The sequence below is a fragment of the Protopterus annectens genome, chromosome 4.part0, assembly GCF_019279795.1.
Source record: "Protopterus annectens isolate FY-2018-M chromosome 4.part0, PAN1.0, whole genome shotgun sequence".
Classification (NCBI taxonomy): domain Eukaryota; kingdom Metazoa; phylum Chordata; order Ceratodontiformes; family Protopteridae; genus Protopterus; species Protopterus annectens.
The window spans coordinates 1,724,283,778-1,724,309,869 of NC_056733.1; positions in this window are offsets into that span (position 1 = coordinate 1,724,283,778).

A 26,092-nucleotide genomic window follows, 5' to 3' on the forward strand; every position below is an offset into this window, starting at 1 on the left:
ACATTGTTACATCTTTGGCCTTCCATCACACATACACATTTAGCAGCATTGCGCAGCATTCAGCTGGCATACGCAGCATCTGCACTTCCACAACACCTGCAGACAATAAGCAGACATTGTCAATTTCTAAAAGGACTCATTATTACATGTGAGGTCTTCCAACACCCAAACACACTAAGTAGCGCTGAGCAGTGGTCAACACTCATACACAAAAATGAGTAAAAAAAAATACTTGCAGCCTAGTTCTCACTGTGACAACTAGTGTGAATTCATGGCTGCAATACAGGTGAGCCATGGTTCTAATCTAGCACAGCCCAAATTGTATTAACGCTGTTCCACTCAAATTTTAAAAGTAAAGAACAGAATAAAGATAATTATACATAACAGTAACTATATCTACAAGTGGATATCATATGAACTGCATGTGTGATTGAGGATATACTGACAATTAATATTTCTGCAATTAAAAGTTTATTTTCTGCCCTTTAATGGACTTCATACTTCAATGATAGTCACACACACACATGAATGTATAAACCAGGCCCTTGTCAGGTCTCACACACACACACACACACACACACACACACACACACACACACACACACACACACACACGCACACACACACACACACACATGGTTAACCATACACTCTTTAATGTGTCTCAATAGTTAATGAGCATGTCTGACAAATACCGTTTCTGTGGCAAGAAACTAACCATTAAATGTGATATGAATTGGCAGGAAAAACTGTTGCTGTATGACCTGTACAGACATAACAGGAGCTAGGAAGGAAGGTGCCCAGTTTAGGGCTTAAAGATGGAGTGTAGAAGAGTCCAGAATATTCAGTGGACTCCTTGTAAAGCGCCACAGCTGTAGGCTTTTGAAGGAGGACTATAATGGGTCTCAGTATAAATCAAAGGCTTGGAAATGTCTTGACAAGCCTGTCTCCAGTGTGACTGGCATTTCACACACTGTCGAGGAATGCAAACACCACTACAATGACCTGAAAAGGTGCAAGCAGGCACAACTCAACCAATGGCTGGGTAAGTTTAGGACTGCTGACATCCCACAATTGTGTAAGTATACAGATACAGATACTTTAAATTACATACAAAGTTGAAGACAGTCAAGACTGGTATACATGATGCTCTTCTCCTTTTCTTTCCTCTTTATTTTACGGCTGCCCAGGAGATTTCAGTGAGCAGGGAAGCCTGTGCTGAATGTTTAAAAACACTGAGATTAGCAAAGGGTGTGTATACACTACAAATTAAGTACTATTTCATTAAACGTATCGCTCTTCTATACATCAGTAGCAAATTAAGCATGTATATCTTAACAGTAAAACCATGCTTCAATCTGTAGCTCAAGGTAATTGTAGGAGTCATTTGCAATAGTGTAGTCAGATGTTGTGGGTAACAAATACATACTAAATCAATTAAAAATATTAAATACTAATTTCAACCAAATTGTCATAAATGCCATGTTGTTAACTTAATCTTTGTAATTTGTAAAAGTATATGTGTAATATATGCATATTGCAAGCATTATTTGGAACAATTCTGTCATATTTTGTAATTTTTAAAAAGTATAGTTAACGTAAAAGTAAACATATATCTGTATTGTATTAACTTACTATATGTGACATATGATGGTTCGAAAGATCTTTTTCTTTTTTTCTCTTAACTCAGCCCTTGTCTCTCTTTTTTACGCTTATATGTGAGATCACGGTGTTCCGCTGTCATACCTTTCTGATAAATAAAATGATTTCCAGCACAGGGAGCTAGGCCAATGAGTGTAGCTCAGCCTGCCACCCCTCCAGTGTCTGATAAATTGAGGCTCAGCACATCTAGGGCACAACTTGGCAGCACTGCCTCTGGAGCCCCTGCACTACCTGGACCCTCAACATCAGGTAGCATTACCCCAGCAGCTGGTTCAATGGGACCCTCTGGGAGTATTGGTGGAAGATGTAATTTTGACACCCATCAGGAGCTGCCAGGCATGGTGCGTGAGGTTATACAAGTTATTACTGCTGCATACCTCAGCCATAGGAAGAAGATAATCATTGGAATGCTGAAAAACAAAAACATTAAGCACTCCAACAGAAAGCTGAGGAAGGGGACAAGAATGACAGTTCTGAAGATGACGACTAGATTCTCAGTGTGCCCATACTTGACGGGCATGGGCTTCCGATGTCCCCTTCCTATCACCAGTCATGGTGTCCTCCAACTTTATTTGTCCCTCATCATTCCTGTTTGTCTGCACCTGCTTCCTCACCAACCCTACTTACCTGTTTCTGACATGCCTACATCACTTACCCAACATTCCTCTCTTACTAAAATAAAATAACAAAACTGGGCACTTGTCCCACAAAAAAAAAAATTCATCCCATACATAGGGCTCCAATTTGCACATGTGTCTTCTCAACACACTTGATTCGGTCCAATTGGCTGTACAACATGATGAAGCTGTTGTCACCCATCTGTGTTGTGGTGATAGTGCAAATTCATCCAATTTTATATGCATGTTCATATTACACTTTGAAGAAGTGGATATCTGTGGTTCTTTCCTAATTCCCTCCTGCAAATTCCTATATTATTTCTCCTTTGTTCTTTCAGTGCTTGCCCACCATTTCACCACTTCCTCACCACTTTCCTATCTACCCCATTTTCACACCTTTAATCTGGTAAAAAAATAGACTCACACACCACACACATAAATAATAAATCCCTGAGAAAGACCTTCAGTTTTTGTCATCTGCATTTGTGCAGAGTGTAACATCACTCACCAAAGCCGAGTGATGGTGAATGGCTCTTCATTTCCTATGGCATGGTACAGTTACTTCAGTGCAATGCTGCTTAAACTCACTGTCCTGAATGAGCACACAGTTACAGGAGAGTAAAGGCACTAATATTACATAATTACTCTAAGATTTATTTAGACTGTATAAAACTGCAAACTCATATGTGTACTGTTGACATAAATCAATTGACTGCTCCTCAACAAAGGACAAACACAAGGCATTCTATAGTTACATCCATAACCTAAAAGGAAAGACCCAAATTTGTGCTGAACTGGTAGTTAATGATACCACATATAGTGAGCCTGTGGACATAGCTTTTCTGTTGGCTGACAGGTTCTCTGAAAACTTCACTCCCCTGTCCCTGCCATACATACCCCATGACATCCCTACCACCTCTCCCCTACCTTGTATCTCTAAACAGCAGGTCATAAATGCCCTGTCTAAGGCCAAACACACAGCATCTATGGGACCTGATAACATCCCAGGCTGCACCCTACATGGGCTATAACAAGAATTAGCAACACGATTGGATACTCCTTTCAATCATAGTCTAGGCACTGGATTTATACCAGCTGAATGGAAAGCAGCCACCATTATTCCCTTTGCACAAATGTGGTGCTTTCACTGATCCCAGGAACTATAGACCTATTAGCCTGACTAACCTTATCTGGAAGACCATGGAGCAAATCACCATGGGCCTTATCAACAAAGATATAGGTAATCTCCAAAAACTTGACACTACTTAGTTTGGATTTGTCAAAGGGATCTCATGCCTGTTAAACCTGGTGGGTTTCTTTGAGACAGTCATCAAGACCCTGGACAAAGGGAAATATGTGCATACAGCCTACCTGGACTTAGCCAAGGCATTTGACACTATCCCCTACTCAGACATCATTGACAAACTTACTAAACTAGGCATCAACTCTTATATTATTAGATGGGTCACTAACTGGCTCACTGATAGTACTCATATAATCAAAATAAGGGAATCCACCTCCAACAGCAGACCTGTAACGAGTGGTGTTCCACAGAGATCAGTCCTGGGACATGTACTGTTTGGAATATAGTTCTCCAAAGTACAAGCAAAAAACTAAAGGTCTGTGGCTGACAACATTTGTTGATGTCTGCAACCTAGAAGTGGTCATAGACTCTCCAAATAATGTCACCATCCTACAAGACGGTCTTAACACAAACAGATGATTAGTGCCAAAGTCATGGCCTTAAACTCAATGCAAAAAAATGCACTATCATTTCTTTTGGTAAAAGCAATGTTCCTGCTAACTACCACATCAATAGCAACACCTTAAGTATGCACTCAGTGGTGAGTGACCTGGGCACACAGGTTGACAGCAACCTTACCTTTGACCACCATGACTCCACAGTGGTAAGAAGGGCATTCTATATTGCTCATCTTATAAGTAAGGGTATTGCCTCCAAAAAAAAGAATGTATAACCTCCCTGTACTCTTGCCTCATCAGACCAATAATTGAGTACAGCGCCCCTTTTGGTATGTACCTTTCCAAACAACTGCAACAATTGGAGAAACCACAAAGATTCCTCACAAGGAAAATTCAAGGTCTTCAGCATATGTCCTATGGATCACTGTCACTTTATTCTGTTTCATGCAGACTACTCAGAGGTGATATCTGCCTTGCATATAAGGCAATCTCTGACTCTGCTTTATTGGAAATGCTGCATATCCGTAAGCCAAATGGTACATGGGTTACTCTCTCTAAACACCTTAACCTGGTATGTGACATTAATAAAACCTGCTGGAGGGACAAATTTGTCTCCCAGAGGTTATCACACCTTTGGCACAGACTGCCACTTCAGTCAAATAGAGCACCTCTTTGGCCCTCTTCAAACACAATCTGGATGATTGGATGGGTGACAGTAAATTCACCCTGGAGGTTCCACTTATGTCCCTCTTGGACAGGGGCAATAGATGCTGATCGTGAAAATAACGGTAAGAACTTGGCTAGGCTTGTAAGGGCCATAGGGCCATAGGGCCATAAGACTAATAACTTCCTATGGTCCTATGATCCTATGACTGATGTTCATTTTTATACAGTGTTTCACTGTACTCTTTGCCTCTCACATTTGCAAAAATTATCACATTTGATTATGTCATGCCATCCTGACAATCTGTCAAACATTAGATTGAACTGGATTCAAATCCTGTTTTTTTGTCCTCAAAATATGAGATCCCTGCTCTTACACCTGCTTCCACAGGGAAAATGAGGCATCAGATTATTTTCTTGTACACAGTACTGTCCAAAGTGCTGACTGCCCCACCTCGCCAAGGCAAACCAGTAGAAAAATCAAATTTTCCCAGTTAAGCACATAACCATGTTTGCTCAATGATTAACTCTGTGCAAATGGGGAAGGCATTTCTGCCATAGACTGCATGCATAAATACTTCTCAAGTTCAAGTTGTATTCATTCAATGTTAATCTCACATGTGCAAACACATTGCCATTGATCACACAAACCATGTTACTCAGTGGTACACTATGGAAAGATCTGATTGGCATATATTAATATGCTTACTGCCCAGTTAATCTTCATTACATTATAATCTATGTAAAAACACAGCTAAAGAGAAGGCATGTGTTAGTGACTGAAAATATATTTACTCAGATTCATGTGTGCCCTGCACATATGCACTTGAAAATGGATATGTCAGTAGTAGTTCCCAAATGTCAACTACACTACAAAAATAACTAGAGCAACTGCATTGTTAGATCATCTAAAGCTTTATACTGACAATAGACATCGAGAGTATTTCTGACACATGTCTTAATGTGGACATCAATTCATCACAACTATAAACACATGTACATACACAGTTACATCCATGCTGATCAAAAATGTGTGTATATGTGTGTTTGTGTGTGTATGTATGTGTGACTGTAAGTGTGTAATGTACACAACATATTGTGAAACAGCTGCATACAGTATGCCCAACTTCTGCAACATGCATTCTTGACGGCTTAGTGCATCTATTTTGAGAATATGTCTTTTAAAGCATACCTGCACATTGGAACTATAACAGAAAATTCAAATTCCACACTTTACACACCACTCTCATAACAGGATGTGTTAGCCACATCATATAATGATGTCATCATCTATAAAGACCAGTATGATTATACAAAAGCATACTTTGTGGATGATGCAGTTATTAACTATTGTGTTCTGCAGATGAAACCAAAATAGTTAGATGTGGGTTAACTTACCACAACAGCCAAATCATGTGTGTGTTTGTATGTATGTGTAAGAGTGTGTGCATAGTGAGAAGAATAATAGTCTGTATCCTGCTGTAAGCAATCCAGTCCCATGCAGAACAAGTATTTTGATAGTTGTAAATGCCTACATAGCCATTTCATACAGGCCTCCCAACATCTTCTCCCAAACATGCAATAAGGATGTAATCTGCTATAAGTTGTCCAGCAGCAGTATAAAAGTTAGGCTTGTGCCTTGGTGCATGCATTAAGTACTGAATTATCTAACTTGTCAAATTTGTTAGTTAGGGGTTGTACCATCACTGCTGTCGACTGGTGTGTGTATGTGTGTGTGTGTGTGTGTGTGTGTGTGTGTGTGTGTGTGTGTGTGTGTGTGTGTGTGTGTGTTGTGTGGCCAGAACATGAGTCTGTATCCTACTGTCAGCAATAGAGTCTGATGCAGAACAAATATTTTGACAGTCGTACATGCCTACACATCCATTTCATTCAGGTCTCCCAACATCTTCTCACAAATACACTGCTATTAAAATGTTGTCTGACAGTATGCAAGCCACACTTGTGTTGTAGCACTTGTGTTAAGTACTGTCTTCTATAAATAATTAGGTAATGGTTATAATCTCACTACAGTCAACTAGTGTGTTGTGCGTGTGTGTGTGTGTGTGTGTGTGTGTGTGTGTGTGTCTATGTTTAGTTAGTTCACATTCTAGAGACCATTTTTAAACAGCTTGTCAGCATTCCTTTTACCATATTCTTCTCACCAGACAATGCTGATGTTATCAGCTATAAAGAGTTGTCTGACACTAAAACACTAAGAAAGCTAAACATGTGCTGTTGCACTTGTGTTAAGTACTGTGTTCTGTAGCTAGGTAGGGGCTTTAGTCTCACGGCAGTCAGCTGGTGTGTGTGTACATGTGTGTGCGTGTGTGTGTGTGTGTGTGTGTGTGTGTGTGTGTGTGTGTGTGTGTGTGTGTGTGTGTGTGTGTGTGTGTGTGCATGCGCATGAGTGTGCTTTCTACAACCAGTATGGTGGCAATTTTAGAATGGCATGTGAGTCTACAGCTATGTCACACACTCCTCCAAACATCTTCTTGTAACATACACTGATGATATCATCCTGTATAGAGTCTACTTTGATAGTATTCAAGTCAAGCTTATGTTGTAGCAGTAATGTTAAGTACTGTATTTTCCAGCTTCTGTAACTAGATATTTATGGTTCTGTTCTGACAGCAAGCAACTTGAGTGTCTACATATTCAAATAATATTTTTGAGGCAATTTTACACTAGAATTTGACTCCACATCCATGTCAGACACTCCTTTCAATATATTCTTCTCAGCATTCAATGATGCTATCATACTTCATAAACTGCAGCATGACAGTCTTAAAGTCAGATATATGTAGTGATGCTAGTGTTACAATTTATGGAAAGCAGTTTCTATACCTACAGGGGGTGTAATGTTCAAATCAGGCCCAGTCTACTGGCGTGTGTGTGTGTGTTTAGAGGTATATTACAGTCATTTTATTATCTTTTGAATCACTTTTAATTTTACTACCACTTAGGAGAATATTTAATATAGCCCCATGTATCCATCATCATGTATTTCACTTTGGCCACATGATATCCTTCCTGCAGAGGAGTGGAGGATATCATCCTGTCAAAGATGCATACACACATCATGAATCAGAGTTCTTCAATGAGCATCTGCAAGCCATTTCCAGACCACATGATTTGTGTTTCCTAATTCAGTCATGGGATGGTGTATGTATCACATATGGAGAGAGGCAGTGTCCAATGCTATCAAACAAATACACACATATGCACATAGCCTTAATATCTTTGAACATATATGTGGTTACTGGGCTATTTACCAGAAGGTCATTATAAGCCTAGCTGTGTGTACCCAATACAATACTAGAGAAACCTAGTATAAAGAATCTTGCCTAAACTCGAGATCTTAGTTAGTTAGTTATAGGGAGTTGGGTTTACACGGTATAATAATGGTTAGGATTTTATGTAATGCTGTCCGTTATCTTAGGAATGTCCTATGACCCCATGAACATTTCACATGTCAATGTTGCTGTCATCAACATGTGCTATGTTGAGGTATAGATGTATGGTAGGCCTATTAGAGAGTACTACAGTCTGTGATGTGAGGTAATGTATTGATGGCCACTGCTGACATTTGATTACATGTTCCTTCCATAACAGCTGTAGTAATATGCCTCCTGAGAACTGTTCACATGGGATGAAACTACATTTATTGTTGCCTTAGTAAGGCATGTGTTTTTGTAGTGGGGAAGATCAACAGTCTATGCAGTTCTCATTCAACTGTCACTGTGACAGTTGCAGTATGGCACGTGTGAATGTGATACTTAAAATCATTAAATGCTCTGTGACATACATCAGTATAAATTCATACTGATTACATGGCCACATAAGTTTTGTTTCATTCACATGTTGCAATGCTGTGATATATACAAAAATATCATGTTTTGCTCAATCACAACCTTGTGGAATTCATTGTATGCACAATTGTGTTGCTATTTCCAAAGATTATTGAGGTACTTACCTGCACCATTGTGTGACTATCTGCATTTGTGTCAGTAACTATTTTGCATGAGCCACAGCTAACTCATTTGTAATGTGTCCTTATATGGTATAAGACCATTCAAACACAGCTTTCCAGTGAAATACATATAGGCATATGCTGTCTAATTGATGTAATTATGTGACATTTGTAAAGGTGTATAACTGTGTAAACAGAGCCACTGTGTGGCAAGTAATGCATAACCAAGGCTGTATTTGGAGGTGTTGTCAGAAATCATTTTTAAATAAGTATGAAATATTAAAGGGAATACATAACTAAGCTCGGAGTTGTTTGTGGATGTAAGCAGCCATACTTCACCAGAAAAAATAGATAATCTGCTAGCTGACAGTTTGTCTCACACTTCACCCTCCGTCAGCACTGGCCATCAGCTAAAGTACACATGCAAACATTACTCAGTTTATTTTCTCAGAAGAGCAACTCATCTGTATGCTCTTTAAGCTAAAAACATAGTATCAATGGGCCATGACAACATTCCAGGTTGTCGATACCATGACTTAAAAACTGACCTAGCAGGCAGAGTTGGATCCCTACTTAAACATAGCCTACAATATGCTTATGTTCTTGCAGAAGGGTGTACAGCAGCAATCATCCATCTGAACAAGGGGGGACCATCCCCTGATGCAGGGACTTATAGACGCATAATCATGACTCTCCTCATCTGTGAAGCAAACCAACAACTCATTATAGACTTTTTCAAAAAGAACACAGGTAATCTTCTGACTGTGTACTAAACCCATTTTTGCTTTGTTAAGGCTACATCATGTCTGTTAAATCTGGATGACATCTTCAAGAAGGTCACCAAGGGCATGCATGAGGAAAACAATGTCATCCTGCATAACTAGGCCTGGTGAAGGCATTTGACACAAATCCACACTTAGCTGTTACAGAAAAACTGTCTCAAGTGGGCATAAGCACCTACATCACCAACTGGGTAGACAAATGGATCACAGACAGGACACATAATGTCAAAGTGTGTGAAGTCACCTGTAGCTACAGTACAGTGACTAGGTCTGTACATACTTGGCCCCTTCCTGTTCAATATTGGGTTCTCATAAATCAAGACAATCTTACACATTCTTTATCGAACCAGCTTTGTGGAATACTGCAAATTGTGGATAATCATTGAATCGAATAACACTACTGATATACTGCAGAAAACATTAACAAACACAAATGATTGTTGCCAGAGCCATGGAGACACACTCCAACAAAAAGCATGATTATTTCTTTTTTGAAAGCAAATAAACAAGCTGATTACAATATAGACAGCAAACCTACCCCTATGAGCAGACCAAGTGGTACGTGACCTGGGTACACAGTTAGGTAGTAAGTTCTAATAGCATGTGACCACAATGGTGACAAATCCTGTGTATGTAGCATAATTCCTGAGTATGTGCAGGACATCCATGTCAAGGACATTATATTCTCATTGTTCTCAGCCCTCATCACACCAATAATTGAGTGCAATGCACTTTTTCCATGTACTTTATTATGCATCTCCCAGGGATGATTTACTCAAGTCTATCATTTTTGCCCAGTTAGCATCCGCACATCTTTTTGTTCAAACATAAGTATTCTTTGTGTTTCATGTTCATTAGGAATTCACAGTGCAGACTTCCCTTCAAGGTGTTAAACAAGTTGCATATGTGATACATGTTCCTGTGATGCACCCAGTAAATATATTGTTCATTGACCACATAGATGGCAAGGCTCACACTTTTGCAAGTGTGGATTTTGGCATACGTGTCATGCAAACCTCTCAACTAGCCAGGATTGCTCATAATTTAAACTACAGGTGTAGTGTCCTTATTAACACCTCCAAAAAGAGGCCATTTTTGAGAAAGGTGTGGTTGATTCCCCTTATTGATTACTGATAAACCATTACAGTTGTGCAAGTGCGTTCATGCAGAACATGTATATTAAATCACAATCACATATGTTATGTCAATGGCACAGATTAATGGTGGTATTAGTTTGATATTGTCCATGATTGTGCATGCTTCTGTCTACTGTTTTCCATAAGCCTGTTGTTATGTGTTCCAATTTGTTGAGACCTTTGCTGATATTACATTCATATTAAAGCACCTCATTTTTCACATCTTCACAATATGCACATACCCCCTGTTTTGTATACCATCCTTGATAAATGCCCTCTCTAGTGATCATGTCAGGGTGCTTATATCACAACCAATCATCTCCACTGATTTGTGACCTTGTCTGGCAGTTATATAATATACAATAACCATGTGATGATATGAATATACCCACATAGGAGATGTAAGCAACAGTACGTACTGAATTATGTACATATGTGACTACTGTTCATGCTACAACTGTCTTGTGTTTGGGGTTTGCATGCATCGGCATGCCCTTATCTGGTGTACATTGCCATGTTTCATTTGTCCTCCTCCCCTTTCTTCATTCCTATCATTCATGTCTGTGGCCCTTTTCAATACACGCACTTCCCCAGACTATTGTATTTATAATATAGTCTATGTAATCTTGATGATCGCAACCAAACCTTTATTTCAGTATGCCAAAAGCATGTTTGTACTGTACTTTGCATAGACTACACTTTTCTGTAATGTGTTAATACTGCAGTTATTGCCTTCATTTTAGCCTTGGTAGTCATTGTGGCTGTCTGTGAAATCTCACAGAACTAGTTTGCCCGTAGGTAAACATGTCTGCATGTCTGAATGTGCTTGTGCTGCTTTACATGGTTTCCTGGCCAGCAACTCTGTTTCTGGCCGTGAAACCTCACTTGTATCTATGTAAGCACAATTTGTGGCATGCATATGCAATTAGCACTACTGCTCATCACACAAAAACTTAAACTCCATGTAGGCTTTGTGCTAAGCCTACACAGAGTTTATTGAATCCCCAGGTTAATATTGTGCACATTTTCTTTTATACCTGCTGTGAGCCTGAGTGTCTTGTATCGTGGTACTGCATCCCTGACATTGTCAAGGATCTCAACAGTTCAATTCCATAAGCACAAAGTCTGACTGTTACAGTCAATGTGGTATTATGGAAAGGGATTTATTAAGGTAATAAGAAGGGGTTAAGAGCAGGAGCAAGGTTAGGGTTAAAATGCATTACTAAGGTGGTACAGTGGAGACATTCCATTCCTTCCATTCCTTACATATGCACGATAACCATAGACCTAATCCAAGTTGCTATCTTTCTGTAAAAAAAAGTTCTGTAACACTACCAGTTTTCAGACGTAGGGCAAAATGTAGGAATAGAGTTTTGGTTCAGGGATTGCAAAAGGAAACTGCTTGTTATCCTTTTGTGATCTTTTTTGTTGCCACTTTTTTACTTTTTCAGTAAGTTTTTTTTTTTAAATGCGAGCATTGGTCAGCTTTGTGTTAATGCTACTAGATTTTAATTAATAATTATAAACTCATATGCTGAGGTGTACAGTATTAACTTCCATGTATATTGTGGGGGTGTGGGTGTGTGTGTGCGTGCATGTGTAAGTGTAATACTTATGAATTTAATTTATTTAGATTTGCTAACTGGGGTGAATCAGTTATCTAAAATGACCTATTACAGACTCAGGCCAGTAGAAATTTAGCATACAAATTATGGTTAAAAAAAAAAAGTAAAATGAAGAGTCAATACAATACATTCAATACAGATACTAATGAAGTAGAACAGCGTATGCATGAGAAGAGAAGAGAAGAGAGGAGAAGAGAAGAGAGGAGAAGAGAAGAGAAGAGAAGAGAAGAGAAGAGAAGAGAAGAGAAGAGAGGAGAAGAGAAGAGAAGAGAGGAGAAGAGAAGAGAGGAGAGGACAAGAGAAGAGAAGAGAAGAGAAGGGAAGAGAAGAGAAGAGAAGAGAAGAGAAGAAAAGAGAAGGGAAGAGAAGAGAAGAGAAGAGAAGAGAAGAGAAGAGAAGAGAAGAGAAGAGAAGAGAAGAGGAACCATAGCGAATACAGTTACAGGCATCATCAATTATATCAGTACAATGACTTGGGTAGAAAGATGGGTAGCATCCCCAAGGATAAGCTATTAGGGGACACAGCTAGCGGTACTAATTGGATACTAGTGCAGTACTTTCATTAGTTTATGAAGCCAAGATAATAGTGTGGGTTCATAAATGAATGCCAATATTCCAGTCCCATTTGCAGTGGAAGGTCGGTTTGTGCCAGTAACTGCAATAGACTTTTTTTGATCTTCCACATTGGTTCGAGGGAGCACAAGACTGTGGGACTTGTCAGGCTATCAAATTACTAGCTACAGCTCTGAATTATATCATAATAGAGCATTTCCATTAGAGTGATGACTTTGCTTTATTTGTATGGATATAGAAGTAAAGTTTAGGACCTGATTAAGCTAAAGGTGGTGTTTTAATGCATTACATGCTTATTTTCAAGAAGTGAAACTAATACTTGATAATATAGGCTTTTGTTGATAACTGAATAGCATAAATGCATTTATTTTTTATTTATTTTTTTTTTAGTTTGGAAGCTTCCTAGACCATCACTATTTACAGCATGACAGCTGGTTTTGGGGAAGATGGAGTTTAATATTAAATGTAGACGAAAGTGATGTGTAGCTCAGGGGATAATGGAGAGACGGGGAATGTCAGATGGAAAACTGTTAACAGAAACAGAGAAAAGAAGGAAGAGAGAATGGAGCCTAGGAGTGCTCCTTTTATAAGGGCTGCTTTGGATGCAAAGGAAGAGCCCCTGCTCACAGTGAATGAGTAGTAAGACCAAAAGTTACTGAACCATTGGGATGCTTGGCCACTTAGCCATCTGATAGGAAATTGACATGGAGGAGCGAGTGGTTAACCATATCAAATTATTTGCTAAGGTCAATAAAAGTAGCACCAGAGAGTTGCCCATTATACATAGCCAGCAGAATAGCATTGCATCCAAATGCCTGCTGCAGTTTTCTGTCAGCCCAACACCCATGTCGGTTGTGCAAGTAATGCTTGGTCAGCAGTATAACTGGAGAGTTGGTCATAAGCTAGTTTTTTAAGAACTTTGCCTAAAGTTTTAAGGATGGGGATGGAGCTAAATCCTGAGCCAGAAACTGTAATTTTAGTTTTACGGTTAGGTTTAATAGTAGAATTTTTGCAAATTACAGCAAATGTGTAGTCATAGAAACAGTGATTATAAATACATTTTAGGAGATGTAAAATATGCTCTGTATAGGCTTTACCAAGCCAAGGATGTAAATCATCTGATCTAAATTGATTGTCATTTGGTATTTTATTTAGAATGCCATCTATGTCATTTATTGTGACACCTTTGAAATAAAATGGTGTGGAAAATCCACAAAAAGTGTATCAGAGGCATATATCAATATTATGAGTGGGATTGTCTTTTTGGTGGTTTCAGGAATATAATTAGAACTATATGCTGTGCATGTAAATTACAGTATAAGGGCATTTTGTAATAAATATTGAGTGAATCAAGCGTTATTTTAAAATGACACAAAAACAACAAATGACAGAATACAGGGCAGCAATCAAGTAATGGCAGATAGACTTGAAGAAGAAATTTTAGTATTTTACAAGATAAGCATAGTTAGTATATGAGAGTAGAGAAAAGATAATGGTGTAGACGCAAGTTAAATATGTGTTGGTGAGAAAGAAGGTAAATGAATCATGTTTTAAGGAAACTGCAAAAATGAGGAATGCAGATTAATTCTACTGCATCAGCTAGTTAAAATGACCCGCATTTCCTGATTTGATCCTGCCAACTCCGCTGATTCACTTAAACTTAATAGTGCTGAGTTGATTTATTTTGACTAATCCTTCAGAATGCCACTCTGGCATCATTAACTTATAGTGTGCTTCCTGGAATCCATAATTCTAGTACTTGGATGTGCACATGTATATGAGTAAAACATGATACAGATTTTTTTTTCAGTGGCCTTCACCTGAGATTTCCATTATATGTAGAATGTTTCCTAATTTCTGAATTGCCACAGTGGGCTTCATCTAAGAACAAAAGGACTCATTGCTTGACAACTATTGCAACTGTCATCCTATTTCACTGCTATTCATCATCTCAAAGTTCAAAGAATATGTAATTATCTTCAAGCTTGCAAATTATTTGCATGCACATGGTCTTCACAGGTTTTCAACATGACACATGACTAGACTTCATCGCCCTCCCTATAAATTTCATTTCTTAACGCCATTTTCAGTTATTTATTAATCCTAATAAGTCCCTGAGATGCTTGACTCAGTCATTTTTGATGTTCAGTGTTCTGGAATGTCTGCCTACCTTTTGTAAGTCATATAAAGATTTTTTTTTCTCTGCCTGCAGTAAAAGTACCTGCTCTGACCTAGGCTCTGTCATGATTTTTGTCAAGGTTAAGCACCTCAGCATGAAATGGCCACATCAGGGAACATGAGAGCTAGAATAAAAACAGAGAAGGGGAAAAGGCAATGCTGATAACAGGGGAACATAAACACGATGAAAGCTTGAATCTCAAGTAGCAAAAAACTAGACATTTCAGAGAAAAAGGTTTGTTGTACAGTACAAGACAATCCGAAAAAAACCCTGGAGAATTAGTTCCAGGATAAAAGTATTTGCAAGTGTTTGAAACCAGATTCCCTGGAGATGGAACAAAATCAGGTTGAAGTCTATAGCTGTTGTGTTCTGAGAACAGAAACTGATAGGTACAGCCTTAAGTAAAACAGGCAGATGAATGATGGGAGTAGGGAAATCCTGATGAAAAACATCTACCAATAATTAGCCATCCCTTTACAGCTAATCAATCAGCTCACAGGATGGTTCAATAATAAGATCTCTGTCTTACTGCTCCAATGACTGGCTTTCAGCCCTGACCTATGTTCACTGACTCATTACAGTTTTGTGTATTTTTCCCATGGCTGCATTTTTTTGGATGCTTTAGATATCTCCTACCTCTCTAAAACAGTGTTATAAGTAGGCTAGCTGATCTGACTCCCTGGATAGCTCTCCAGGCTGGTTTCCTCTCAACCTAAACGTGAGATGTTGATATCAAGCTTCACCACAAAATGTGAATGCTGCATTCACATTGATTTATGAGAAGCTGATATCCTCATAGCTTTATGCATCTTGCACCCGAGGCAGCTGTTCCCTTCACCCAAGTCTGCACAAAAACATGCTGCTTGATTGTCTGGGCTAAAATGCCCATGCATATTTTGTCCTGCTCTTTGTCCCTGTGGCACAGATTGCAACTGAAAGGGGTCTACACAGCCAAGGACAATGAAATTAACTGAACAGGAAAGGAAAATGCTAGCCCATTTTTGGGGATAGAACCCTGAACCACCCTTGCTCCGTATGGTTGTTACTGCCACTAGACCATTAAGTAGTCCTTGAACCTGGCTTTCCCCATGAGCAGTAGTTTCTTCTTTCAGCTAGGGAACCACCATGATGGTGATTTTGTTTAAATACACAACCTATTGCAGTACAAACCAAACCACTGATATAGTATTAACAGTTGAACAGAAAGGAAACATTGACCCTTGCCTGTGGATTGAAACTAGGACCCCTGCTGTTTAAATACACACACACACACACACACACACACACACACACACACACACACACACACACACACACACACACACACACACACACACACATATTTATTTACTGTGAAGACTATAAAAACCCATAGGAAATAGCACATCAAAAAGTTATTTATAGCATATGACATTTTGTATCTAAGCAGATGATAAAAATTTCAGAAACATTCTTACACTGTAAAATGAGTTTATTTGTCATTGTTTCCAATGGTTAGTGGTACGTTTGCTGCAAATATTTCTTTGTTTGTCATGTTGACTTTTTTAACCTCTACTTACGATGTTTATATGCATTTGCCAGAAAAAACAGCCTATTGAAAAATAAAAAATAAAATCCTTCAAGTGTATGTTAGAATGAAGAAGTATTAGCTGGGTAGTTAACCACAGGCAATCAGGGCATAGTGCAAAACAGACTACGCTCCAGCCACCTAAGTTATCATACATTTTCTAGTGTGCATGAGGTAACTCACTACCCATGCTGATGGACAACAGCATTTGAAGGATAAGAAATGGAAACTGCTGGTTGAGGCTATGTGAATATAGGTGTGTTATGTAGTCAGCAGTGAAGTTGATGGACAAAGTCAAAGTATGGAGCCAGTAGAAACAATGATGTAAAATTGTTGTACGGTTATATTAGGACTGAACTGGAAAGTGCTAGAGATCAAATAAAAGGTCTGATGGGAAATGGCATGGGGAGGTAAAGAGATCCAATGGAATTGAAAACTCAGCAGCAGAAGGGACAAGGACAGAGGGAGATGGTGAAAAAGGTAGGATGGAAAACATTAGCATTTTATTTATTATTTTTTTTATTTTATTTTATTTTACATTTGTTGACCGGGAAAGTCCGACTGGACACATGTCCATTTTCAGCGGAGGCCCGGGGATAAAAGCTCCAATAGTACATAGTAGGTTACAAAAAGTTCCAATAGTACATAGTAGGTTACAACAATGTTTGACAGCTAACATACGATTGTAGTTATGCACTAAATACCCAGGGAAGAAAAAAAAGTTACATTAGTATGTACAATAACAATTATAAAGAGAAAAACAAAGCATCATATAGTTAGTATACACAGGTAAGAAAAAGTTACATTAGGATGTACAGTGAACAATTATTATAAGAAACAAACCTACAAGTAGTTAGTTTCAGGGGAGAGTAGATGGCTTGAGGCCTAGGAGGATAGTAATTTCACTGAGGAGGTTGAGGGGAGCTATGGGTTAGTCTGGATTAGAACATTGGCAAAGCCAGTGGGATTTGAAGTGGTGGGAGAGGCCATTTCTGAAAGTATTTAGGGAGGTTGATTCGGTGAGACTAGGTGGAAGAGAGTTCCATATTTTACCCACTGTGTTTGAAAACAGAGAGTCACCTCCTGAGTTACAGGATTTGATTGTCTGTGCGAGTAATCTGTGAGATGATCTTAGTCTATTTAGGTTGGTATAAGGGGTAATTATTCCAGACAGGCCGGGAGTGTTTTCAGGTTGAGAGAGTATTTTGTAAGCAATAATAAGTTGCTTCTGTAGAAGTAAATTTGGTAGTTCTATCCAACCTAGGTTCTGAAGATTAGTACAGTGATGGGTTTTGTAGGGCAGGCCTGTGGCAAATCTTGCAATATGATTATAACAACAAGAGAGTTTAGATAGATCCGATTTGTTGGGATTTGTAAGTATGGGGAGGCATACAAGAGGGTAGAAAGGAGATGGGTGCGAGCAATGGCAACTTTAGCCGTGGGAGTCAGAAAAGATTTTATTCTATAAAGGGACCCCAGTTTCTTATTAACAGTTTTGATAGTTTGGTTGATGTGCACATCAAATCTGAGTTTGTTGTCAATGGTAACCCCTAATAGCTTGGTATGAGGGTCGGGGTGATGGTGGTTCCATTGTTGGATTGTACACAAAAGGGAAAAGTTGGTGTTTTATGGGTAGGATGGAAGAGTAGCATTTTCGTTTTTGGATTAAGGATCAGTTGGCGTTCTGATAACCAATTCTCAACTGCAGTGAAACAGTCTTGAGTTTTGGATAATAGAATAGTTGGGGATCTATCTGAGCAAATTAAAGTCGAGTCATCAGCATATTGAATACATGTAGACTCTGGGATGACTTTGTTAAGATCATTAATAAAGATGGAAAATAGAAGAGGGCCAAGTATGGAACCTTGGGGGACTCCTATGGTGTTGGGTATGAGGTCGGAGAGCTTGCTTTGCCAGAGCACAGCTTGTTGCCTATCAGAAAGATAGGCATGAAACCAGTCTAGGGTTTTGTTATCTAGATAGAGAGTTTTTAGGGTTGCATGCAAGAGTTTGTGGTTGACCATATCAAAAGCTTTTGATAGGTCCAAGAAGAGGGCTGAAGAAATTTTTTTGTCATTCCGGTTAAGATTGATAGTGTTTGTGAAAGAGAGGAGAGCGGTAGTAGTGCTATGTTTGGGCCTGAAGCCATGCTGGGAGTTGGTTAGCAGGTTTTCCTGAGTTAGGTAGTGGATGAGTTGTTTGTGAATACTTTTTCCATGATTTTGCCAGTGGTGACAAAATGGCTATTGGTCTGTAGTTTGAGAGGTCAGTGGATGAGCCACCTTTATGGAAGGGGATGACATGGGAGATTTTCCATATGGAGGGATTGTGGATTCAGTTATGGTCCGATTAATTAAGATTGAGATGGGATAGGCTATAACATCCGCAGCTTTTTGTAGAAAGTCTGCTGGAAGTAGGTCTGCCGCGAGAGTGGTTGGCTTTAGTTTCCTTAGTAAGGATCGGATGTATGCAGTAGGGACAGGTTGTAGGTTGAATAACGGCGTGGTCTTCTGGGTGGGACTTGTGGTTAGGAGCAGGGGCTACTTGTTGGTTGGCTAAGGATTTGATCACATCGATGAAGAAGGTATTAAAGGATGTGGCCACTTCATCTGGGTTTTTCATAGTTAGGTTTGCTGGTGGGGGGTGGAGGACCTGCCTGGATGGAGAAGTTTGTTTATTCCTGTCCAAAACTTTTGGGGGTTGTTTTGATGTTTATGTTGTAGTTGGAAATAGTAGTTCTTTTTGTCCATTAAGATAGATTTTTTGTGTCATTTCTTAGTTTTTGGAAGTTGGTACGGTCTAGGGGTGTCTTGGTAGTACGCCATTTATTCCATGCTTTGTTTCTAGCTTTGATTTTGGCTGTGGAGTCTTTTGATAGCCATGGTGCTATGAGAGCTTTTGTTTTGATTAACCGTTTGGGGGCATGTGTGTCAAGTATGTTTAGAAATGTGGAGTTAAATTTTATTACAGCTTCTTCTAGTGGGAGGTGTTTTAGGATTGACCAGTTACAGGACTGCAGCTCATTTCGAATCTAGTGATGTCAAAATGTTTGGTGCTTCTAACAGTCCTGAGTACAGGGAGGTGGCAGCTACCACTTTTGCTTTTACCATATAAGTAATGAGGTGATCACTGAGCTCATTAGTAATAGTCCCAGATTTATAAGTTCGGGTTTATGGTTAGTGAGTATCCAGTCTAGGATACTTTCTTTTGTTTGTTGCTGCCAATTCTAGTAGAGGTGGTAATATTTTGTGAGAAGCCATGGAGATTGATATTGGTTGGGTCTGTCTCTGACACACATTGATTCCAGTCAATGTTGACATCTCCCAGAATTATGGTTTCTTGTGGGAAGTTATTTGTCAGCCAACTTAGAGTGTTCTCAAGAGTGTCAGAGTTGTTCCCAGGGGGAATATAGATTACGATTAGGTTAATACTTTTTTCTTTATTTAGTTGTAGTTTTAGGGTTGTTAATTCTACGTTGGGTATTTGCGGTGGCTGAGTGGGGTGTAGGGTAACGTTGAGTGTGCTTTTGAAGAGCACAGCAGTACCACCACCTCTTTTTTTGAGGCGATCGGTCCTGTATATGTTGTAGCCAGGTGGCAGGATTTCGTTATCTTTGGTCTCTGGTTTGAGCCAGGTTTCTGTGAGACACATAATGTCAGGGAGGTAAGTTGCTAAAAGAGCATGTAGATTATGAATTTTATTATTTAGGCTTCTAATATTAAGGTGGCAAATAAGAAGGAAGTCAGGAGGTCTTGGAAACAAGGATGTTTTATTTGCACTGTCATTTGATGGAGGGCCTGGGTTTGGATGTATGTCTCCATCTATATTTATGTTTTTTCTAAGATACATTATTAGCTTCATCAGTTTATGTAGTAGTTTATCTATGTTTTTGGACTTGGGGTAGATTATGTTTGGTTTATAGGAGTAGTGGAAGTGAGTAAGCGGTGTTTTGTTGATTAGGTAGTGAGTAGGGTGATTAGTGTTGATCAGAAATGTGGGAGTACTAGTTTGGTACTTTGGATAATGAAAACCTGGGTGTGTCTGGGACTCGTATATAGTTAGCAGGTATAGTGTGATAAGAATTGGTAGGGTGAGAGTGACAGTTTTTTTGGGCTGGTATAGTGATATGGGGGTGTTAAGGACTTCATACTGTTGCTTGATTGGTTATAAGATAGTGTAGGTGGTTTGGTATTGGTTGGGGGAGGCGGGTGGGGAGTGAGGCAGTGTGATTTGTGAGCCTAGTGGACTTGGAGGGGCAGTGAATGAGGTGGGCCAAGAGTTTTGAGTGGCTAGAGATAAAGGAGGGTGTGGTTAGTTAAGTATAAATATAGGGGTACTGGGGCGGGTGAGATACGGGGCAGGGTGGGCGCGGAGCGAGCCGAAAGAGCGAGGGCGAGGAGCGGGTTAATCCCACTCCACACAGAGCAAGTCCAGGTAATACACTAGTAGATGTTTTTCCTTGCTACAGGGCTCTACAAGTGAAGCATAATAGTAGCTGCACTTTTGCTTATAGTTTGGGACTAGCTCCTCTGTTTTACTCAGAATTCACACTAATTTTCCAAGTAAGTGAGGAGAAGATACTGTTGTTTATGCCTTACTGCTGTGTGTGAAACCCAGTTCGCAAGCTAGTTTAGGGATACTTTACAATGTAAAATACATTAGTAGCTTTCATTTTAGTAGGATATTGACCTTGTAGATGAAAGTGTTTGGTAGATAGTATAGTTCTGGGCTGTTGGTAGATAGTTTAGTTCTGAGCTGTTCTACACTTTAGGTATCGCTTTCTTCCTTAGCGCGATATTGAGAGGGAGGTCGGGGTAGATTACAGGACAGTATCTGAACAAATAAAAAGAAAAACATTCAGCTTGCTTTTAGAGTTATTAATTGCAAAGCTATAAAGTAGAGTTAGGGTACAGGTTTCAATGCAATTTGTATGTAACAGAGCCTAGAGCAGGGGATTGAACTCCCTTTTAAACTTAATTGCAATCCAACAAGTATATAAAGATCTGTTAGTAAGCTGAGCCAACAGGTTAATGGAACAAACAGTCGTTTTGCGAGTTGACTCACTCTATCATTCAGGATAAATGCAACACATTTTAGACTTCATTATTGCCCTGAAAAGACCAGTTGCTAATAATTGAGCAGTTTGGTTACAAAGGACACTTCGCTATTTTTGCTTAGTTATTCCTAATACTGAAACACATCAATGTCCTTAAACACAGCAGTCGCTGATAGTGTCCTCTTTCAATTTAACATAGTAATTCAAATATAACTGTTTAAAGTAGTCAAAAACAAACAATTCACAGAGCGCCTTTACCTAGCAGGTGACGCTACTAGTGGGTACACGCTACCTCTGAGTGAGTAACTGCGTGAGAAGGTAGCGAGACGCTGAATACAGTTTGTGAGCTAAATTATTCTACAGTGTGGTCGTAGCTGTAAGAGCTACACTTAGATCACATTTATAACTGAATCATCTGTTAGAATTACACTTTAGGATGCGCTGTAATTTATAATTATAAATACATTGGTTTTATGTGATGTTACATACCCTGAGATGCGCCTACAAACTTAGATTGCAACACAGCAGTAAATGACTAAAATGGCGGGCTCTTAGGGAGTTATGATACCTCGCATTCGTCATAGGCAGGGGTGGGGTTAATCCCACTCCACACAGAGCAAGTCCAGGTAATACACTAGTAGATGTTTTTTCCTTGCTACAGGGCTCTACAAGTGAAGCATAATAGTAGCTGCACTTTTGCTTATAGTTTGGGACTAGCTCCTCTGTTTTACTCAGAATTCACACTAATTTTCCAAGTAAGTGAGGAGAAGATACTGTTGTTTGCGTCTTACTGCTGTGTGTGAAACCCAGTTCGCAAGCTAGTTTAGGGATACTTTACAATGTAAAATACATTAGTAGCTTTCATTTTAGTAGGATATTGACCTTGTAGATGAAAGTGTTTGGTAGATAGTATAGTTCTGGGCTGTTGGTAGATAGTTTAGTTCTGAGCTGTTCTACACTTTAGGTATCGCTTTCTTCCTTAGCGATATTGAGAGGGAGGTCGGGTAGATTACAGGACAGTACCTTGTAGATGAAAGTGTTTGGTAGATAGTATAGTTCTGGGCTGTTGGTAGATAGTTTAGTTCTGAGCTGTTCTACACTTTAGGTATCGCTTTCTTCCTTAGCCGATATTGAGAGGGAGGTCGGGGTAGATTACAGGACAGTACCTTGTAGATGAAAGTGTTTGGTAGATAGTATAGTTCTGGGCTGTTGGTAGATAGTTTAGTTCTGAGCTGTTCTACACTTTAGGTATCGCTTTCTTCCTTAGCGCGATATTGAGAGGGAGGTCGGGGTAGATTACAGGACAGTACCTTGTAGATGAAAGTGTTTGGTAGATAGTATAGTTCTGGGCTGTTGGTAGATAGTTTAGTTCTGAGCTGTTCTACACTTTAGGTATCGCTTTCTTCCTTAGCGCGATATTGAGAGGGAGGTCGGGTAGATTACAGGACAGTACCTTGTAGATGAAAGTGTTTGGTAGATAGTATAGTTCTGGGCTGTTGGTAGATAGTTTAGTTCTGAGCTGTTCTACACTTTAGGTATCGCTTTCTTCCTTAGCGCGATATTGAGAGGGAGGTCGGGTAGATTACAGGACAGTACCTTGTAGATGAAAGTGTTTGGTAGATAGTATAGTTCTGGGCTGTTGGTAGATAGTTTAGTTCTGAGCTGTTCTACACTTTAGGTATCGCTTTCTTCCTTAGCGCGATATTGAGAGGGAGGTCGGGTAGATTACAGGACAGTACCTTGTAGATGAAAGTGTTTGGTAGATAGTATAGTTCTGGGCTGTTGGTAGATAGTTTAGTTCTGAGCTGTTCTACACTTTAGGTATCGCTTTCTTCCTTAGCGCGATATTGAGAGGGAGGTCGGGGTAGATTACAGGACAGTACCTTGTAGATGAAAGTGTTTGGTAGATAGTATAGTTCTGGGCTGTTGGTAGATAGTTTAGTTCTGAGCTGTTCTACACTTTAGGTATCGCTTTCTTCCTTAGCGCGATATTGAGAGGGAGGTCGGGGTAGATTACAGGACAGTACCCCTGAGATGCGCCTACAAACTTAGATTGCAACACAGCAGTCTTTCTGCATAGAGAATAGAAGAATTGAGGTACTGATCTAACACTGACTGAACAGGAATGTAGCAGGCACCAAGTAAGATAGGAATGGGAAAAAAAGGGGGAAATTGAGGAATAGATCAAGACTGCGGTAATCAGCAGGAGAGAAGGGAAAATATCAGAAATGTAGCCAGAAAGAAGCAAGTAGTAAGGGAGAAAGTGTTGAATGAATGAGATCCAACAACATCAACAACATAGCTTGAAATGTTTAGGCAATGTACTGATAATCTGTCATTCAGTTTACTTAGAAAATTATCCTACAATGCAGACTAGAAACAAAGTTTATCATAGCCAAAGTGGATATATCTCAGACACACACATACACACACACACACACACACACACACACACACACACACACACACACACACACACACACACACACAGACAGACACACACACACACACACACACCACACACACACACACACACACACACACACACACACACACACACACACACACACACACACACACACACACAATAACAGTTCCCTTGATCAAATCAGTTAATAATAACTAAGAGAACTGATGTGTGCTTTCTTAATGAAAGTACATGTTTTCAAATGTTGGAAATGTCAAGGTTGGAAACATTATCTTTCTGAATGGTATGTGAGGTGTACTTGCATTGCAAATAAATAGGGTAGTTTACTATTCCTGAAACTGTTGGGTGTACTCCATGTTTTAGCACTGGGGTGGGAGCGTATCTGTGTGAGTGTTTACAAACAGGGTTTAATTTAGTGTTGCATATGCCTGTGTCAGTCTGTGTGTGCATGTATATGTGTTTTTGTGTCTTGTTTAGGGGCATTGTTGAGGAAAGAGTTTTTTGTAAGGTACTCTGTATGACCAGTGTTGGGGTAGTGGCAGTGTTATAACACAATCTAGAAATGCAAACATACATATATGGCCACATTTTTTAAACTAATAATTAGTAATGCTGTCCACCCACCTTAGCCTTTTCTGGCACCTTCTTCTTTAATTTTCAGTCCTTCAGACATAGTCAATAAAAGTCTGCATAGTCATACCTATGATTTTCCAAGTAGTAACATATGGCCATGATAGATGAGCCATATGTTAGGCAATTCACTCGAAAACTGATGCTTTTGAACTGCTCTGTGGAAGAAAGTGTTTGCAAATCCTGAGCTCTTGCATGAAGATCAAATCAGTCGATAACTAAAGAAGTAAATCCAGTCTGTTTCATGAAAGGCCTGATAGCAGATTTAAAACTCAAATACATGGCCAAATAATGCAAAGACAGGATTCCCTAGAGAAGAAACTGGTACTCTGAAGGACTGAAGATTAAAGAAGAAGGTGCTGGAAAAGGCTAAGGTGAGTGGACAGCATTATTATAGTAATGAATTCAAAATTTCAAGAACTTAAAGAAACAGTTCTTGCAGACAGGCCTGGCATGCTAAAGTCTTTGTAGCAGAGAAGCGCTGGATTTAACTAAACGACTACGCAACAACATGTAGTTAGGATTTATTTTGTAATTATATATAGGACACTCCTTTAGTCTATGCATGTAAAATAATTCCTTTATATGTGCATATCAATGCCCAGCTTTGTTTTTGAATGATATACCATGTCAGATCATTGATACTGTGAGCTGCCTGTGGTCATGGCAGAAAAGGATCCTTGAACCAAGCAAATTACCCAGTTAACAAAGTAAAACAAATAAATGAACAAAATAAACAATCTATCAAGGAATACTACATTAGCGACGAAAATGATCTAAGGAGTAAAGTAATAAGAAAAACATTATGTACTCCTTAGTGCCAAAAACAGCTTATATTTCTTTAAAAAAGAAAGCATGTAGTTTTTAAAAATGTTAAAGATAAAAGTGAAAAACACAGTAACCATAGCCAAGTTGGCTAGACAAAGAACTAACAGATTATATCAAACTGGTCAGTCTTTAGATGCAGAAGAAAAATAATAAAAGTTTGAATGAAAGTAGTTTTAACTAATCAAAATAAGGAATGGATGTAAAAAAACACCTCTTGCGGAGTGGAAATGTCATCTATGTGCCAATATAGGTTTTCATTAGGTACTACAATTTTCTCCCACACCCTAAAATGTGCATTAATTTAGTTGGTGGTCATCCAAACTGCTCTTGTAAGAGTGGATTTGTCTGTACATCTTGTGATGGGTCTATCCCCCGTCCAAAACTGGATTCTGTGCCCTGCATGCTGAGATAAGCTATGGCTCAAACAACCCTTAAACTTTATTACATAGACAATCAGAAAATGAATGAATGAAAGAATGAACAAAGTCCTTCAATGTCACTAATTATTGAGGCAAAAGAGGTACTCCATAGTGCAGTGAGCTAGAGTCTGCATTAAACATTTTATGAAAGGAACTACTTTATAATAATTTAGGCAACACAATTACTCTTCTCTGGTTCAATTAATCACAAATGTAACCATTCTGTAACTTTCCTATTATGCTTTTAACTATAGTT